The 20,764-nt window shown below is 41.4% G+C and overlaps 1 protein-coding gene across 22 annotated transcripts in view; it reads left to right on the top strand.

Annotated features, from left to right (window-relative positions):
* The window catches only part of LOC126645767 (poly(rC)-binding protein 3-like), a 504,091-nt gene that overhangs the window by 414,476 nt on the left and 68,851 nt on the right, over positions 1-20,764 (top strand). Inside the window, exon 5 of one of the 22 annotated variants that reach the window (XM_050326542.1) lies at positions 661-793. The exons of the other annotated variants lie outside the window; for them this stretch is intronic. The gene's annotated coding sequence lies outside the window, so the exon portion shown is untranslated. The remainder of the gene's footprint in view (positions 1-660; positions 794-20,764) is intronic. 22 annotated transcript variants of the gene reach the window in all.

Raw genomic sequence — 20,764 nt, 5'->3', positions numbered from 1 at the left:
ATCTTTGCATTTTTCTTTTGTTGTTCTGCTATTATTTTTGCTATTACTAGTAAGAGTACAGTAACATTTCAGTACTGCAGTTGTCTTGGTTATCTGTATTCCTGGAAGAGCTGGCTTTCACTGTTTTTCAATTGCAAGAATGTTTGAGAATGGATGATATTTGACATATTGTTAGGTAACACAGATGGGACTTTGCTGAAATACGTTGCTGAAATTCAGAATATTTCAGTCTGAGTCTCTAGAACTAACCAGCAGAGACCTGATGCAGGGAGGAAGGCTCAGAGTGAGGAGAGGCACTATCAGCTTGCCTATGGCTTGGGGATGTGACCAAGATGTCCCTCTATTAACACATACACACCTCATATAAAAAACATGGTACCTTAGGTTTTGCGTAGCATTGGAAACTTCATCTTTGAAGAAGAACTCTGGGAGGCAGTGTTGTGGTTTTGGAGGTTCTGGGGGGGGTTTGTTCAGCTAGCCTTAATAACAAACTACCTGTGTAATTCTTTTCTAAGGTCCTAATATTTCAGCAGAATTTATGCTTCTCAGACTTTAGAACAAAAAAAAACCCAAACCAAACCACAAAATTATTAGGTTTAACATTTTCAGACAGTCTACATCTTTTTTCCTTAATTTTGCCATTAATCAAATCTGTCACAGTGAGAAGCTGTGACGCAGAGCCGTTTGGAGGCTATGGGAAAAGCCCAGGAAATCTTTCAGAGTGGTTCACCACCTTTTCTGTTTAGAAGACAGGGAAATCAAGGGAAACAAAGGGCAACAATTAACACACCAGGTATGTCTGATACTTTCTTTTCCCTAAAATGCCTTCTCTTTCACACTCTTACCTCACAGACATCCGCCATTAACATTTCATAATCAACAGGTTGCTGAAGAAGCAGTAAAGGAGTGATTCTTTGTAAAAGTTATGTACCAGGTGTATGACTCCTTTACATGGTTTATAGATGTTCTCCTTTACATGGTTTATAGATGCCTGACGTTCTCCTTAAAGGTCTAGTTTGTGCCCAGAAGAGCCCTACCTGTGACTTTTCGCTCTACATTCACCTGTGCTCATTGATCAGAGAAGCTGGATCATTAATTTTACATATCCATAGAAGTTGTCCTGCCCTGCTTTCTTTTTTTTTTTTTTTTTTTTTGATGCTGCAATTTAGGGGTCAGAAAGCACAGACTTAATATTTTATTTGTGCGTCTTTCATACCAGAAAGGCAAGACCAGTGTACCCGTGTGGGAAAGGCTTTTCATTCTGTGAGGTTCTGAGAATTCATGCCTCAGCTCCAAAGGGGACCCAGAGTAACCTTGGGCATGTCTGTAGCCTGTGAACAATCCAAACTGACATTTGCATTGCCAAGAATAATACATAATCTGACATTTGTGTATAGAATGACTGTGTGATAAAACGATAAAAATATTATCTCTGAGCACTGGGTGGGCATTGGGGCTGATACAGGCAGTTTTATGCAGAATGAGTAGATATATATGTATATGTGTATTGCATGGCTGATCTCTCAATGATCTTGATTTTATATTACAGTGTAGGCTGGGAAAACTAGGTAGTGTGACTGAATGCTGTTACAAAGACAGAGCTTCAGCTTTATGGAAGCAGTTGAAGACAAAGAAGATCCTGCTCATGAGCTCAATATTAAACATGCTTAAGACTGTTGCAGTCTGGGAAAATTGTGATTTGGTTTTGGAGTAATGCAGGCTAGTTCCTTTGGCAGCATTTTGGTGTCATATCCCAGTTTATAGAAAGTACATCAAACCTGTTACCACTGCACACTGGTTTTATAAGTAGATGTGTGGACATGAAGGTGCACACTGTTGTGTGTTTCACATACTGAACAGCAGCTTATTAAGTAGAGACCAGTGAAGCCTCCCACAAAGATCATTTTCCTTTTGTATCTTACCACTTCTCCTATTGAGGTGAAGGACAGACACAGAAACTAGGTCTGCCCATTGCAAACAGGGTCCATTTTCATTTCAGTCACTTTTAATTGATTTCACTTCAAGGATGTGTATGTAAGTTGTAGATGAAAATCAGTTACATAGCTGAGAAATAGAGCATCAGAAAGCAATTTTTAAATAAGTTTCCTTAAGTGCTGCAAGAAAATGGTTAATTTGTATGTCAAGGGGAAAGGGGTAAGGAACAGTTAATATGCTGTAGTGTGGTCCTTTTTTGGTGCTGACTTAAGAGCAATTACATTGGAGCAGGTTGGCTCTTCTGACGTGCCATTGGGTGTAACTAGTTGACTCCAGACAGTCTTGGACAGCCTCTGTGGGTAGTTGCTGGGAGATAGCTGTCCTATAATTACGATCTTAATTTTTAAGATAGAATGACTGCAGACAACATTTTGTTTCCTGGTAGCAAGATTTGGTGGCATGGTGTTTTGGCTGCAGCTGTGCCCACAACGGGCAGGCTCCAGGATCCTCCACATGCTTGTTAATTCAAGCCTAAATCACCCAGTTTTGTAGTCAGCTGGACCTAAATAACCTGTCAGCACTCAGGAGGCATCTCTGCTGTTTCTACTGACACACCGGTTTCACTTCTGGAGGGAGCTACTCCAGTGCAGCCTTTACAGTGTCTTCAAAAAACATTTCTGTGCCTTGCTTAAGACAGGGTTGGTGGATAAAAGGCAGGTTGTGCTTCTGAATTTCTCTTGCTGATGGGGTTTAGTGGAAATGCCTGAACTGTTCTTCCTGCTGCTTCCTGAGATGTGTCTTAAGTGCTTTGGGTGAGCCAGTGGTGACAGGAGGAGGAGAGCTCTTCCCCAGTGAGGACTGCTTACTGTGTGAGAAGACCCAAATCAATTTCCACTGAATTTTCACTCTTTCAAACTGGTTTTTCAACTTTGCTTAAAACACAAGTTTGACCTCTTAAAAAATTGCTTTTAAGAGGACAGACACAATATCCTCACACTGCCTGTCTCAAGTATTTATGAGTCAAGTGTGACCATACCTATACTCTGAACTCTGTGCCAGGAGCACCTACCCTGGTGCTTTTTTCAACTTTTATGCCTACTTCATTGTTAATATTGATCATGGCTGGTGCAATCCCAGACTCTTAGCACCAGTTTGATTGGTCTCTCCCCTCTTGTCAATCATTCCATCTCCACTGACTCTTTGCTCTCAATGCTCCCTTAGAAAAAAACAAATAGCCAAGTTAGCTGGCTGCTGTGTCCTCTGCCTTTTGCAGCATGGGGCACCATCTTCCCTCCACAAGTGATGGCAGAAGTACTCTTCTCTGACTCAGTGCCACATTTTCACCCTTTCTCCTTTGTCTTCTTCACATGGCCCCCTGCTCCCTTGGCGTCAGGGTGCAGCTCCCACCCTTTTCTCGTTCAGCCTTCCTCCTTGGCATCCTGCTGGCAGGAGAGTCTGTCCAACACTGCCTTGAAGCACGTACCCAATCTCTGAACATCTGAGCAGGTGCTGGCACCAGCATCCAAATTGGCATCAGCACAGGCAACAGCTTACGACTGTATTGTTGTTAAGTAACCTGAGTAAAGAGGCATTTGCCCCATGCTACCCTGTCCTGGCTTGACCCTGACCTTATAAACTGCTTTTATTACCACTGCTTAAAGGATTGCATAGCCTTCTGTCTCTTCAGGAGCTACCAGTGGTTTGAAAGCTTCATCCCAAGTTCATTTGACTAAGCTAAGGTAAACATCTGTATGTCCAAACAGTTATCCTGTCTTTAAGGACACTTTTTATGAAACAGAGATGCCTAGCCACATCTGGCCAGCAGTACAGCACAGGCATCTACTTGTTGTCCAGTAATGTTCACTAGCTGGTACTGCAGAGGCAAACCTATTTTCACTTTGGCTGTTAAACAGTAAATTCCTACAAATTCTTTAAGGAGAAGTTCTAGTTAAGCGTGATGGCTTTTGTTCTTTGCTAATACTGGCAAGCCGACAAAGCCTTGTCAGATTGTAATAACCTCTGTGTGTCTTATGGTGTGTACAGTTTACTTCAAAGCTCTAGAAAAGCAGTAAATAATTTCTTTGCCACTGGCCTTGCACAACTGCTGTGTTGCAGCCCAAGCTTGTGAGGTGGAAAATGAGGGGAGGAAGTAAATTTGCCTAAATTAAAAAGAAAAAATAAAAAAAGAAACAAAATAATTGTTAATAATCTCTGTTAATAGGATTTTCACAGCATGCTCTACCACTGGAGTGGATCGCTCTTCAAGGCAGCTTCCCTATCTGATTTAGCCAAATAGAAACCTTCTGTGAATAGCTGGTATCTTCTATCTAATCTTCACCTCGCCCTCAGACATCAGAGAGATATTGGTGGGGGTTGGTTAGAAACGAAGGGAGAGAACCTTGTTCTCTGGGGTTTCAAATAATTCGTCAGCAAAATACACCAGTGACTCTTTTCCTTTTTGCTAGCTGTGAATTTTTATTTTGGTCTGTTTCCTTCCAAAAGTTTGAGTTGTTTACTTTGGGGATTATGTCTTTTATGAAAATAACCAGGCTTCCAAATGCAGTCTGTCAAGCTTGCCAAGTTACTGGATACACAGGTTGCCAGTGGAGTTTTGCTTCTCGTATTGCCTGTAAGTAGATCAGCAGTGTGGGAGCTTTGATTTTTTTTCGTGTCCTCAGCTCACCTGCTGTATTTTGCTGAGGAAAGGTGAGGCAGTGCAATACAGAAGAGGAGGAATTTTCTGATTTTCGCTTTTGTGACTTTCTGGTGGGGACAACGGCAAAGTGCATGGGCACCTCTTAAGAGCATGTTACATGCCCTAAATGGATGGAGTCCCAGAAGGAAGCTGGGATCTTGACTGCGGCAAGAGTCATTCTGGTCATATGGGAAAGGAAAGCCCAAATGTTTGTGACAGTTATTTAAGGCTACATGACCATATGGGAGTCAGACTATTACAGAATTGTTTGGGTCCAGCTATTGTGCATTTCCATGATACCTATTACTTCTGGGGACAATGATTTTTCTTCATTCTTCTTCTGAGAACTGTAAGGCCTCCTTTGGGGTTCTTTTTAAGTAATTCGTAGTAAAATATATCTGTCCAAACCAGCTCGTTTCTGACGTGCTTGCTAAAGCAGTATAGCCCAGAAAACCAGCAAATAACACAGAATAAATCTCCAAAAAGAAAGGAGCAACAAGATGCGCAAGATTTTAAGCTCTCAAAATTAAGACCATGGTAGGGATTGCTTTGCTTTTTATGCTTATGGTCTACTCACTCCAGTGCTTTGAACTTTAGTGGCCCTGGTCCCTAAAGCCATGTTGTCGGCTTCTGTTGCTGGAGCTACCTCTCTGCAGCATTTTCTTAGGGAGGCAATGGATGTTTCTTAACAAATATCTGTTCACCATCTGAAAAAAAATAAGAAAAAAGAACTAAAGAATGAAACAAAACCTGGCCAACAGCTGTGATCTGTTAGAGAATACTTCTTTAAATGCTTATAAATGGTTTGTGTGTTAACAAACACATCCATAACACAAAAGTAAACGTGAGTGACAGTGGTGGTTTCCACTGTGCTGAATAAAAGCTCATGCAGGCAGGGGCATGTTACAGAGGCCTTACACTTGGCCATATGATACACAGGTGACCCAGTCCATGACTGATAGTATGTGGGAAGTTATCCATCAGGGTGACTGCTAAACTGTGCTATGGCACTCTGCACCAGGCTGTAGCTGCCTGTGGAAGCATGTCAGGTCAGGCTGGAGCCTGGGTTTAGCTCATTTATTATAAGGACTTTTGTCAACTGCTACAGATCATTTCAGACTGTTTTGTAATTCTCAGTGGATGAGGTTGCAAATGTAATTCCTGAAAATTATATTAAACTGATCAAGCGCAACATGAGGCTTTGGCTAAAATGTCTTATGTATTGCGGCTATGAACTCCTTCCTAAACGTTAAAAGGACTTAGTGACTCATCTTTTCATGTATCATATCATCCATCAGTTAACAGAATTTTCGGAAGTACAGGAAAAGGAGAGATTATTTTGATGTCTTCTGCATCATGCAGCATAGATTTACTTTCTCTTTTCCCCCAGTCTCTTCCCTGTCTCCATCTCTGTCTCCGTGTCTCTCGCTTTTCCAATTTATATGGATTAAACAAGTCTCTGATTATTCTTTATGCCACTGCAAATAAAGTCATTTTCAGAAACAGATGTCGAAAGAGCCCAGTGAAATAATCCTGGAGGCAGATGCAGTCTTCCATAAGCTGCCAAGTGCATGGTGCAATCAAAGTGATGAAACAAAATGGAACAGGCTGCAGAAAAAGTAATTAAATTATAGTTCCATTGTAGAAGCACATTTTAAAATTACTGAGATTCAGAGCCCATAATGCTGGTATTATAGTTGAAAGAATACTTGCCATGGGTCATGAGCATTTTTTTTTTTAACAGTTATTAATCATGCTTGACTGGAAAGACATGTGTAACCTACAACAAGCAGTGGCTGTAGTTGTGCCAAAGGAAGCTTTTGTTCCCTGAAGAGAATTGTATCAAAGGCCAGTGTGTCCTATTATTACATGTGCAATAGCAACGTGCAGAATCTGAAACAGGCTTTTCAGATTTCAATACAGAGCACTGGAGGGGAAAAAAAGAAAACAAGTATTGTATCTTTTTGAATACTATATGACCTCCTTTTCCTCTTACCAAGTTAACTTACTTATTGACTAAATAATAGTAAAAAAATTTCTAAAACATCCCTCCCCTCCCTAACTTCAATAAAAATAATGCCAAGGCTCTGATAAAAATGGAAGAGATAGAAAATGTACAAAGTCTTGGAAACTGGAAATTAAAGAGACCTCATTAGTTCATTTGGCTCTGTTTGCTTTCCATTACAAAGTGAGTCTATAGAAGATAGATTGGACAGTGGCTAAAATTCACCTCCATCTTTCTATCATTTTTAACTAATAGGTTTTTTCTACTCTCAAAAACTCTTGCTTTTTCTTTTTCTGCATTTTCTGGGTGGCGGCTGGGGGAGGAAGAGAGGGGGGTTGGGGCTCTTTTTGTTTCATTCTCCTAGGGTTATGGAGTGCCCAGATACAAATATTAAACAGGAGATGGTTATGCGAACATAGTTGTTTCCTCTTCTCCTACTTCAAGGTGTAAGTTTTCAACCTTTAATTTGTAGCTTTATGTCATCCCCAGGCCTTTTGTGTCATCAGAGCCTTCCAGATTTGACTAATTTTTAAGAACTGGGTTTCCCTAGTTGCTGTATTTGTATTCTAAATGTATTGCTTGTATTGTAGATGTATTGTCATTTTTTTTTCACTGTGTTACTTTTTGGGTTATTATCTTTCTGCTCCTATTTGAGCTCTTCTCTTTTTTTAACATCTGCAGTCCTTCCAAATGACTGTCATTAATGTGTTGTTAATACCCTCTTCTAGTTATTGATGTAGATACTACCAAAACTTTAATAATGCTATTCTTAATTTTTTTAATATTATTATTTATTTAGTAGTAACCTATTCCTCAGCACATCTTGGGAGTCTCTGCAGTAAGTCAGTAATTACCTTCTCTTGATCTTTACTTTTTTCTTTTAAATGAACAAATGAACTACTTTGTGGTCCCAAGACAAAGGTGGGAGGGTAAAGGCAGAGTCAAATCATTTGCATTAGCATAGGTCCTGTCTTGTTTTCATAAAGAACGTAGAGGACCAAAGTACACATCCAGTTACATCCGTGAAACTCTGTTAAAGGTAGTGAGATTGCATGTGAGTCACAAAGCTAGTGGAGCAGTGGTGAGGGGAAATGTGTGTCCTGTGTCTGCTTAAAGCACCTTTTGTTGGCAGTTTCTCCAAATATGGGAGCTTTGTCAGAGATTGTATTAGTTGACTTTCAGAGTCCCATCCTCCCTCTTTGGTCTCTCCAGATTATTCCTGAGAGAAGAGGCTACCCCATGGCGTGGCTGGCTGTGAGCTGCTGAGCTCAGTGCCATCAGGGCCACATCCACACCTCCTTTAAAACACCTCCAGGGATGGTGACTCAACCGCTTCCATGAATAGCCTGTTCCATTGCTTGACAACCCTTTTGATGGAGAAATTTTTTCTGATATCCAATTTAAACCTCCCCTGGTGCAACTTAAGGCCATTTCATCTTGTCCTATTTGGTTCATACCAGAACTTTTCCTGCGGTGGAACCGTGACCTTGTGCCTCTAGTTTGTGTCTCAGTGAAGCTTGTGTGGACGTGACACATTTGACATCCCTGTATCTCTTAAAAATGTTGAAAGTGGTTGGGAAGCTTGTATACATACATGAACATATACACAGGTGTGTATGGATGCATGTATTTGTATGGAAGGGGACTGAAATTTAGACAGAAGGACAGACACTTCGTGAAACGCTGTTTCAGCTGAGTGACTGGGTGAAGCAAATGAGTTGTTTATTCAAAAATAGGCTCTTTCCTTTCTAAAGGTTGCAGGGAAGTAACAAACGGATGACTTTAGTGCTGCTTTTTCCCAGTGCTAGAGCAAGATATAGTGGCTCACTTTACAACTAGCACTTTGAAGTCACTAATAAATAAACTATTTGATTTTTTTTCTTTGTTTTTGAATACTTCATCAGTTAAACTGGCTTTTGAGTTTTAAAGAGTCTCCTGGTTTAAATCAGTGACAAAAATATTGATGTAAGTGGCTTAAATCTTGGCATGTGTTTGGCTCTTTACTCTGAGTATTGATGGCCCATAAAAGAGTCATTTATTGTGGGCCAGTTGTTGGTTTTTTTGTTTGGGGTTTTTTTGTTAAATCTTGTTTCAAGCGAGGCCCTGGATCTTACTGGGTCTTTTTACTCACTGCGTAGTCCCGAGTTTCACAGTAAAATCTGTATAATGCTGTATGTTTTGGCTAACCACCAGTGCTCGTGACTTTTGAAGGCAAAAAATCCAACATTCTGGCAGGACGTGCCCGCGTTGCTTTTTTTCCTTTTATGCCCTTTTATGCCCATGCTGTATTTGCAGCTGTTACAGATGTGCTGCTGTTGGACCAGTTTCTCTGAAAATTCCCAATCCATCCCTGCCTCAAGGGAGCACAAGTATGGTGTCCCAGGAGGGAGCCCATGACTTACATTCCAGAGTCTTGTACCAATCCTTTTGTAACAGACAGATGGGAGCTCATCCTCCTCCCTTCATTAGATGCTGTCATTTCCCTTTCTTTAAATAACTATTTCTTTTATTAATCTAGGAAGCTTGAAAGGATTTTCAAATCACAGCCTTGTAAATAACATAATTAAGGTGATGACAAAAGTGATGTTTTTGCTTGTTTGTGTCAGAGATTCAGTTATATCAATATATAATATTTTGCTGTTAATTAAGGTGAAATGTATTATTTATTATTATTATTATTATTATTAACCTCTTTTCCCTAAACTACAACCATGTTTGTGGTTTGAGTGAAACAACTGACCCATGTTTATCAAACCAGATATGTCTAGAAAGCCTTTAATTTACAAATAGGTTGGACAAAGATGTATTCTAGGGCAGATATTTCAACACTGATGGAATTATAACAATCTAAAGATATTTAAATATCTATTTGTTCTGTGCCCATTCAGAACACACTTGATGGGTTAATGTTTCCTGTTAAAGAAACTTTCATATTTCTTGTACTTTGCTACTGCTGTGGGGAATTTTTTCCTTTGGTCAATAAGAAACTTATTTGTACTCCTGTATGTACTGACAAAGAAAATTACGAATCTTTATTTCTGTGAGACTGTTTTTACTAAAGATGAAAATCTCATTTTAAAAATCATTCTAGTCTTAATATTTGCTCATTAAATTATGCCCCAGCAATCTTTTATCATTGGCCACATATGTTATGTAAAAAAATGTACCTTACTTGCTTCCCAGCATTTAGTCATATTCTATGCACATATACTTTCTGTATTGAAGTGTATCTTTTTATATATGTATGTAAATCTAGTTCACTTACAATGTCTTTGAAACAGACCATGTGAACAACTTCTCTGTTCTCTCAGAGATTTTAAAAAATGGAAAAAATAATATTTGTTTAGGCTTGACTCTCCTTTGCTGTCGAGTGCATTTATTTTTAAATCAATAAGCAAAGTTATTGCTTTACTTGTTTTAAACTGTATTAAGGTAAATGTGCAAGTTAAAGGCTATTTAAAAAAAAAATATTTAATTGAGGAAATGTGAAAGTCATACATTTGACTTTTAGTGGGCAGAGATAATTTAACAAGTATAACACCTTTACAATGTTGAGGTTAGAATGTAGGGTTTTTCCATGAATAAGTTGTGGACCAAAAATCTGTTTTTATACATTCTTGTAAACAACTCAGTGCTGGACAGACCACTATGCTCCTGCTGGTGGTGGTGGTCTGCTCAGTTTTTCCCCCGCCTTTCCTGTGACTTATACATACGTTTGTTTATTAGATTTGTTATCTCATACCATAAGGAACGATTAATTCAAGTTAGTTGGAGTATCTGTTTCTTAGTTGAACATAAGCAAGTAAGGCCAAATTTCTGTTTGAAACAAACAACATAAAAAATCCTAAGGGTTTGAGAAGCATGGTGCTTTACTTGAAGGTTTTGGATCCAGAGGATAAAGTGGCAGGTAAAGCTGATTTTGTGCTCAAAGCTTTGACTAGAACTTTAGATTCTTCAGTAAATAACTAGTCTACCATATGCATACTTTCTCTTCCCTTATATTGCAAAATGACAGGTTCATGATGAAGCTTACTGTTAATTTCATTGCTGCCATTAGGAAAGGAAAGATAGACACTTTCTGCTCTGTCTGTCCTGAACTCGTTGTCGAATCCTCCTGGAGATTATGTCTGCAGAGTAATTTATAGTGGGCTGCCACAATTTCTTACTAGTGGAAGCATTTCTGTTTCATTAGTGCTTGTTTTTCAGATCTTGGAGAATTGTAAAGATTCTCTCTCCATTCCTGCCAAGGTAATTCTTTCTGAAATAATTACAGAAAGAAGGAGAAGAAAAAAAAAAGGGGGGGGGAGGGGGGAAACCATGGAAGATACCTTTGGCAAAATAATGATTGTGTTTTCCATAGCCTGGAAATTACTTTGCTCAGATCCCGGATCTGTTTGGCATTTGCTAAATGCCATGATACAGTTTTTCTAAATTTCATGATACTTGATTTCCAGGCACCTAATAGCATTTATTACCTGTTTGACATGTGATGTTTTCTGAAAGGATGACTTTATTTTTGCAGTGTGTAGCTGTCTATTCACACACAGAATAATATTTTGACATTAATTTATGTTAAATAAGTAATTCATCATTGACTGTTGATAGTAGGAAATTGTTTTGTGAACAATGGAACAATGATCTTTATTGTGCTTCTGTGATTTTTCTTCCTGTAATAAATTCACAATACCATATTGTTTACTCAAAAGACTTTACAAAAAGCTTTATAAGTAGGAGAATTAATAAGTAGGTTACTGTTTGCTTCCTTCAATAAATCAAAAAGGGAATAACCAATACCATTGGCTGAAGCATATACTTTTTGACTAGCATGAGGGGAGGTGGTCCGTTTAAAGAATGGGACTCATACACATCAAGTTCAGCATCTAAACATTCATCAGTTGAGAATAGGAAAAACAAGTCTCTAATCTTTTGCTGTTCTCTTCAAAGATTATTTGACATCTAGTGATCTTCAGCAAATGAGACGTCTGTTGTATGGAGTGAGGGCATTTCTTGTTTCAGGAAGAACACAAAGGCAGCTTCGGGGAGAACATAAGACAACTTCTTCTGTAGATAGGATAGGTTCTTCCTCTGGCAAAATACCATTAAACAAATCTGTCAAGGAAAAACTAGTGCCACTTCACATACTTGATAAAATTACATTCAAAAGACTGGAGTCTTGCTAGTTTTTATACTTGCTTTTGCCTTTAAAAGTTTTTCTGTTATTTTTTCATTATGTTCTTTCCTTATCAATTTCACATCTTTGGCAAACCTACTACTTCGAGCTATCTGTAGTAACTGCAGAGCTTAGTGTATCAGAGATAAAGACACCTTTACAATAATTAGTAAAATAAGCACATGACTTGCTAAGCTGGAGAACTGCCTTTTGTTGGGAGCTGTTAGCTAGTGGAGTAATACGTTACTTTTTGATCCCCTTTGAATTTTGAGCTAATATTTTACAACTTAAAAAAAAAAAAAAAAAAACAAAAACAAAACACAAAAAAAAACACCAAAAACCTAAACATTTTGTATATCTGTTGATGTACTCAGTTGCTGCTCTCTGTGGCCCGTGTTCAGCTTACTATCCTATTAGTTGTTTTTAAATCTATTTGAGCATAGGATTTATGAAATTCCTGAAACCTTCTTCTCTCTAGTTTTTCTTTAAATTTAGTTCTTGATCTATTCCTGTATCTTATTATATCTTTTTTAACAAAACCCCTTTTTCCAACTGACACACACACACACACAAACTTTGTTCTGGTAATACAAAAAATTAAATTTTTCATTTCTGGATTTTTGGATCCCTACCAAATGATCAAACTACTTAGAATGGGATGGGACATGATATGACATTTTGAGGGAACCAGGTTCTCCTGCTCCTGTTCACTTCATGAAAGAGTTAGAGATTAGATCTATCTTGGGGATATAAATGATAAGGATGTGAATAAAATGTATAATCTCATTCCTTTCTGTATGGTTCTCTAGTAATTTGGGAGATGGAACTGGTAAAGTAGGAGGATTCATGCTTCACCTGCTTCTTTAGCTGTTTCTCATTAATCAGGTTCTCCTGGTGAGGCTTCTGTATAAAACTGCAGTGTTCCAAAGCCTGATTTCTCCTTTTGCAAATAGCTATTATTGGGAGATAAATCCTTTGAAGAGTTGTCATTGTTATATTACTGTTTGATTATTGTGGGCTACCTGTGAGCTTTTTGTTCTTGGTGACCTCACAACAGTGTGGTTTAGTAACACTGGATTTTTTCATCCTCCAGTTGACACAGAAACTGAAGAAGTGTATGTTTAGCAAATATCCAGTAGTCTTCTATTGATTCAGCTGAGACAGTAAATACAGCTGATCATTATCCCTTCTCATCCTTTCTGAAAAAAAGGTTTTTTTAAACAAAATAATACAGCTGGATCTGAGCTGGTCTTGCTTTGCATTTCACTTAGAGTTGTGGTTGTTGGGGGTTTTAACTTCTGCCAGTGTTCTTCTCTATGATAACCCTGTTTAGTCCTTTGACATCCAGAGATGTTGCTTTCAAGTAAAAAATCATAAATAACAACTGCTTAGCCCATCAAAGAACTTGAAACCAAGCAGATATTTCTTTCTTTGATAGCATGAACCTTTCCATGGCAACTTATTTTTAATTTTAAGCTTTACATATATGGCTGAATATGTTGATTTCTGTTGATAGTGTCATCATTTCTTGTCCTGTAGTAATTTTCCTGTGTTCCTGTATTCCCTCCAGTTTAAATGAAAGACTAAAATCATGTAAGTAGCATAAATCTGCCTCCGAAGAACTGTGCTTTGCTGAAAGCACAGGTCTTTTCTTCTCATCTTGATCACTGGCAGTGTTTCTTCCAATTCCTAGGAGGTCTTCCTCTGCCTAGAGGTTTCCGATGAAGAAGGCTTAGCTACAGCCTTTTCATGACTTCTTGTGTTTCAGTTTTCTCTGTTCTATTCACTCTTGCTGTCTTTTTCTTTTTCTTTTCTTTTTTTTTTTTTTTTGGGTAATAACTTTTTTTTAAGAGTTCTTGCTAAAACTCTGAACTATTTCTTCATAATACCAGTGTGCTAGTGTCCAACTTCCAGTTTTCCAGTTCTTTGTAACTCATGATAACTCTCTTTGTTCATCTTCAGGTTACTCTGATCTTGTCTTAGTCTCCTTATTCATCCCATCTTTTCCTGCCCCCGTGCTATGGCTTAATATCTGCCTAGCTACTCCTCCTTTGCTATGTTTCCATGTACTGTGAAAATGACAAAAAAATTGCTGTGAGAGACTGGATGTTCTTATGTTGCCTTTATGGAAATTATCTTTTTCTAAACCTACAGATACGTGGAAACTATATGACTGAGTTTTAATGTCCTCATTTCAATTAGACGTGACTGCTCCTGAATGTCAGTCATTATACTTTCCCCATTCTTTTGTCTTTGTTACTTTTTTTTCTTCCAGTGGAACAATTGGAATTTTTTTCTTTCAAATTTCATCTGTAGATTGTTTCTTGCTTTCTTCATAATTACATCTTTCAGTTGGTGGCGATGAAGCATCGTAATTAGGTTCAAGAATTTTTGAGGCCCAAACACAGGAAATGCTGTGCTGGGTGCTCCGACCAGTTTCATTTTTCCCAACAGGCTCAGATTGAACAACTGTATAATGAGGGTTTCACATAACAGAGCAGGCTTCCTCCTTTATGTTTCCGGGTGGTTCTTTCTTCCACATTGATTTTTCTCACATTATTCCCTGTATCAGCTATCGGAAGCTTCATTCTCTCTTTCTCCCTGCCTTTCTCCTTTTCTCCTCTTTGCATCTCTTTGCTTTCCAGCACACCTCTGTGACTGTGCAGCTTCATCCCATATCACCCTGTACACATTCTCTCTCCCTCCTCCCTCCCATCCCTCTGGATCTTCCATATGATTAGCTTTCTTGGCAGATTCATGGATGTCAATTTATTTGGACTTTAAACTCAGAGATTGATTGCCTGACATCTACCTTGGTACTATGTTGATTTTGTTCATCTTTGGCATCCTTACCTTCTGCCTTCTTATCTTGTGTGCCTGAAGTGGTCACCTTAGAGATTTAAAACATACATAAGTTTTTTTAAGCACTGTGCAGCCATACTTGCTGCAATGGTCCGTTTGTTTTCTTGGAAGGGATTGATAGGCTTGAGGGGTAGGAAGGAAGGAGGTCATGAGGTTGATTTTTCATGTCTCAGGCTTCAGGCAGCCATCTCACACTACCCCCTTGGCCACGCGGATTCCTAAGCTCCATGTGTGAGCATTGCGTGGGAGATGTGACACTGCCCTTCAGTTGCATAGTTCATCTTGTAGATTTAATTAATTCACTGAAATCCCTAAGGAACTGTGTTGGTTTTTGTAGTAGTATGATGAACGTGTGGCTTAACTGCTTGTTGTTTTATTTGCCTGATCTACCAACAATTATAGAAAAACCGTGTTAGAAAATTGCACATGATGAATAGTGAGCAAATAGGTCATGTGGTTTTATGTCAGTTTGGGATAGCTGATACTGTAAATGTGTAGAGGCACATACATACAGATAAAAGGCATTTGCGTAAGACTACATGCCCATTTTATTGGAGTTTTTAAAAGGTGGGTTTGGGTTTTTTTTATTACATTTGCATGTCTTATTCTACCTGAAGAAAAATGTTCACTTTTTACATGATCAACAGCAGTGAAAATGTCCACAGGACAGTGCAAAAGGCCCCCCAGGAAGCAAAGATTTGCAGTTTGCGGGAACTATCTGATATGGGCATGATATGTTTTGCTTGTTACCTGGAACTTCAGAACCCCAGATCTTGGATTTTGTGCATTGTCCCAGTTTAAATGAGACAAGGGTCTTTTGCTGAGGATGAATTAGGAGGAAAAGACCCAAACTTCTCTTTCCAAACAATTATAAATCCAAAATTAAGAGGCTCCAATTGAAGGAAAACAAATTATGGAAAAGGGAAAATAACAGCCCTTTATTAAAAGGTATGTGTGTATTAACAGGAACACGAAAAAAAAACTCAAGTAAAATAACTAAGTAATACTCCTATACCCACCAATAATCCCCTTCAAGAACAAAACTGATAAACCGGCAAAAAAAGAAATAGTTCAATTTCTTGCACCCTTTGGTGCTGTTCCAACCACAGTCAGCAGGGGGCGCCGTCGGGTCACTGGAGATGCAAAATTTGTAATGTCCTGTACCATTCACCAGGTGGCGCTGTTGGGTCACTGAAGGTGTAAAAAACTTGTAGTGTCCTATTATAGTCACCAGGTGGCGCTGTTGGATCACTGAAGGAGTTGAACTTGTAATGTCCAGTGCCCGTCACCAGGTGGCGCTGTTGGATCCTTGGCTGCCACCGGGGGGAAGGGGGGAGGGGGGGGGAACAACAGCAATAAAACAGAAAGTTCTCCCAATGGAAGAAAACTCACAAACTTCAGCTGATTAGGGTCCGTTGTAAGCAGAGCTTGTAGTCAGCCAGAGGTGAGCCAAGAGCAGCCGCCAGAAACTCCCCTCCGACAGGAAAAAAAACAAAGGAGCCCCGGCAGTGTCTGCAGCCCGCAGCAGCCTCTCACCCCGGCAGTGCGAGAGAGAGAGTCTCCTCCACCCCCAGCCTCCACCCCCTTCCAGTCACACACCAGCCAACTCCCCCCTTCGTTGTCAAGGAGACAAATCTCCATCGTTAAGGGCTCCGGGTGATTCTTTTGTTCAACTAAAATGGCCCATCACAGAGCACACACACGGGCAGGAGGAAAGGAAAGAAAAATTCTTTGCTAAAAATACGAACTATGACATTATCCACCCCTAATTTTTTTTTCCTTTTCTCATGCCACCATACATCTATCAAATGGAACCTTTTTTAACTCCACATATACATACATCATTCTAGACTATGTACATATTCACAAATACATATAGATACAAATATGGGTAGAGTTATGACCTGTTTACCCTAAGATTATATCTCCTTGGGGTATGCACCGGGTTTCTCCATCTTCTTGCATCACCCACCATGTGCAACCAGGTCCTTGGGCAAAGACAACTCCACGAATGGATTTGCCTTTGCTCGAGGCATGGTTCACCCAAACTGTTTTGCCTAACATACCTCTCATGTGAACCACTGGGACCTTGTCCCCGTCTACAGTGTGAAGGGACTCTGATTGGGCAGGGCCGGCTCGATTGACGGAGCCTCTAGTGTTGACTAACCATGTAGCCTTTGCTAGGTGTTGATCCCAGTGTTTGAAAGTCCCTCCACCTAATGCTTTCAGGGTAGTCTTCAACAGTCCATTGCACCGTTCAACTTTCCCGGCAGCTGCTGCATGGTATGGTATGTGATAGACCCACTCAATGCCATGCTCTTTCGCCCAGGTGGTAACTAAACTATTTTTGAAGTGTGTCCCATTATCTGACTCAATCCGCTCTGGAGTGCCGTGCCGCCACAGGACCTGTTTTTCGAGGCCCAGGATGGTATTTCTGGCAGTGGCGTGGGGCACCGGATGCGTCTCCAGCCATCCAGTGGTGGCTTCCACCATGGTGAGCACATAGTGCTTACCTTGACGGGTCTGTGGCAGTGTGATATAATCAACCTGCCAAGCCTCCCCATACCTGTATTTATTCCACCGTCCACCATACCATAGGGGTTTCAGTCTCTTAGCCTGTTTAATGGCAGCGCATGTCTCACAGTCATGGATAACCTGAGAGATAGCATCCATGGTTAGATCCACCCCTCGGTCTCGTGCCCATTTGTAGGTGGCATCTCTGCCTTGATGGCCGGCGGCATCATGAGCCCATCGTGCTAAGAACAGTTCACCTTTGTGCTGCCAGTCTAGGTCCACCTGTGACACCTCAACTTGTGCAGCTCGGTCTGCCCGTTCATTGTTGCGATGTTCTTCATTGGCTCGATTTTTGGGCACGTGGGCATCTACGTGGCGGACCCTCACAATCAGCTTCTCTACCCGGGTAGCGATGTCTTGCCATATATCAGCGGCCCAGATGGGTTTTCCCCTACGTTTCCAATTGGTCTTCTTCCATCTGTCCAACCACCCCCACAGGGCATTGGCCACCATCCATGAGTCCGTGTAGAGGTAAAGTTTTGGCCACTTCTCTCGTTCAGCAATGTCCAATGCCAACTGGACAGCTTTGAGCTCTGCGAATTGGCTTGATTCACCCTCTCCTTCCATAGCTTCTGCAACTTGTCGTGTGGGACTCCATACAGCTGCTTTCCATTTACGTTTCATCCCTACAATACGGCAGGAACCATCAGTAAAGAGTGCGTAGCGTATGTCTTCTTCTGGTAGTTGGTTGTATGCTGGGGCTTCCTCTGCCCGTACTACCTGCTCTCCTTTTTCTTCTTCTGCTAGACTAAAATCCTCACCTTCCGGCCAGTTCGTGATGATTTCTAGGATCCCAGGGCGATTTGGGTTTCCAATGCGGGCGCGCTGCGTGATCAGGGCAGTCCATTTGCTCCAGGTGGCATCAGTGGCATGATGAGTAGAGGGCGTCCATCTTGCCACTTTACCCCCAGGAACTGGATCTCTCGGGCAGGTCCCTTGACTTTACTCTTTTTAATGGCAAACCCAGCTTCCAGGAGAATCTGTATGATCTTTTTTCCTTTCTCAGAGACCTCTTCTGCTGTGTCCCCCCATACAATGATGTCATCAATGTACTGCAGGTGTTCTGGGGCTTCACCTTTCTCTAGTGTAGCCTGGATCAATCCGTGGCAGATGGTGGGACTGTGTTTCCACCCCTGGGGCAGTCGGTTCCATGTGTACTGCACACCCCTCCACGTGAAAGCAAACTGCGGCCTGCACTCTGCTGCCAAGGGAATGGAGAAGAATGCATTCGCAATGTCGATAGTGGCGTACCACCTCGCTGCCTTAGACTCCAGCTCGTACTGGAGCTCCAACATGTCTGGAACTGCAGCACTCAATGGCGGGGTGGCTTCATTCAGGCCACGATAGTCCACAGTCAGTCTCCATTCTCCGTCGGACTTACGCACAGGCCAGATGGGGCTGTTGAAGGGGGAGTGGATCCTGCTGATCACTCCTTGGCTCTCCAGCTCACGGATCATCTTATGGATGGGAATCACAGAGTCTCGGTTTGTTCGGTACTGCCGACGGTGCACTATTGTAGTGGCAATTGGCACTCGCTGTTCCTCAACCTTCAACAGTCCCACAGCAGAAGGGTTCTCTGAGAGGCCAGGTAGTGAATTCAACTGCTTAGCAGCTTCTGTCTCCACAGCAGCTATTCCAAAAGCCCATCTATGTCCCTTGGGGTCTTTGAAATACCCATTCCTAAGGTAGTCAATGCCCAGGATACATGGGGCATCTGGACCAGTCACAATGGGGTGTTTCTGCCACTCCTTCCCGGTCAAGCTCACTTCAGCTTCCAGCACGGTCAACTGCTGCGACCCTCCTGTTACCCCAGAAATGGAAATAGCCTCTGGTCCCACATGTCCTGAGGGCATTAACGTACATTGAGCGCCAGTGTCAACCAAAGCCTTATATTCTTGTGGGTCTGATGTGCCAGGCCATCGGATCCACACCGTCCAATAGACACGGTTGTCCCGTGCCTCTACCTGGCTAGAGGCAGGGCCCCTCTAATACTGGTCTCTATCCTGCTCGTCACAGTTTTCCGTCTGCAAATACCGGCGGGAGGTACCTTCTAGTGGGTCAGATCCCTGCCCACGGGATACTGGCACTGCACTCACTTTCACGGACTTTGTTTTTCTCTGGTCCTTCAGCTCTTGTACTCGGGCTGCCAAAACATGGGTAGGTTTCCTGTCCCACTGTCTCATGTCTTCTCCATGGCCAGATAGGAAATACCACAGCTCAGTTCGTGAGGTCTGTCTACCCTCTCTAGCTGGGGGGCGCCCGGTTCTCACTGGTGCCACCTGGGAGCTGTTTCTCTCAATCTTTTCTAGGATTTTCTCCTGTTGATCTTGTAATTTTGTAGCTATGTTAGTCAGGTTATTGATCGAGGTCTCTACAGAGGAAACGCGGGCTTGTAGTGATCCTTGGACCATACTGTCGTACATCCGAAGTTTATTTGCTATAACCGCCACTGGCTCACTCTTTTCCCCAGCCTCCAATGATGTCAAGTAACTGACGTGTGCAGATGGCCCCATACGTATGAAGGTCCACCACATGTATGGTGTAAATCTAACCTTGTCAGGATCGTGATTAGCTTGCATATCCCTTCCAAACAGAATCTCCAACAGTGCCATTTCCCTCAGGCGTCGGATCCCCTCCTCCATGGTATTCCAGCTCTTCACCAAATGGTCTGCCTGCAAAGCCTCTTTGTAAACGAACCTCTCTCTCACAGCGTCCAGCAGCCGTGCCCAGAGAGACAGGGGTTTTGATTCTCTCACAAATGCCCCTTCAATGCCCACATCCTGGGCAATAGACCTCAAGAACCTTGCTTCACCGCCATCAAGGTTTATGGTATCACCCGTGGAGTCCCAGACTCGAATCATCCAGGTCAGTATGGGCTCATTCGAGTGACGAAGGACATCTGACCGTAATTTCCGGAGGTTGTCATATGATAAGGACTCAGTGATGATTTCTGGCTCCGGGTTGGCTACCTGTGAGGGTCCTGCCTCCCCATCATCATCTACTGGGCGAACTGATTTGGTCTTATATTTCCTCTTTTGGATAGGGGCAACCTCCATTGACTTGTTTGGTTCCTTGGAACTGGCCTTATCTGGAGTCACCCTTGTATCAGACCTCTCACTTTCATCTTTTCCTTTACCCTGTGAGGGCTGCACCATACCGAGCACCTTTTGGTCCTGGTAAATCCTGGGCCTAACTACGAATATTAGATATGACACCGTGGCAATAGATATGACACCTTGCACGAGAAGCCCCAAAAGTAAAATGTCTCTTACATCTAAAGAGAGTTTAAATCTCTCAGAGGCTATTGTAGTGGAACCAAAGGGAAAATGTATGAAGGGTTGGGCAAATATACTCCCCTGTGTTTCTCCATAGGAATAGGTGCCATTATCCTTAAAACCCCAAAGGAGACAGTGTAGGTTAGGGCAGTAATATATCCTTGAGAACATATCCCGAAGGAAAATAACAGGTACTGAGTTTACTATGTCATAAAACCAGTGCGAGATCTCAAACATACTTATTGCAA

This window comes from Myiozetetes cayanensis, unplaced genomic scaffold (genome assembly GCF_022539395.1).
Source record: "Myiozetetes cayanensis isolate MyiCay16 unplaced genomic scaffold, myiCay2020 scf1, whole genome shotgun sequence".
NCBI classification, from domain to species: Eukaryota; Metazoa; Chordata; class Aves; order Passeriformes; family Tyrannidae; genus Myiozetetes; species Myiozetetes cayanensis.
The sequence above is the reverse complement of the archived record's forward strand: the minus strand, read 5'-3'. Positions and strand labels throughout refer to the sequence as shown.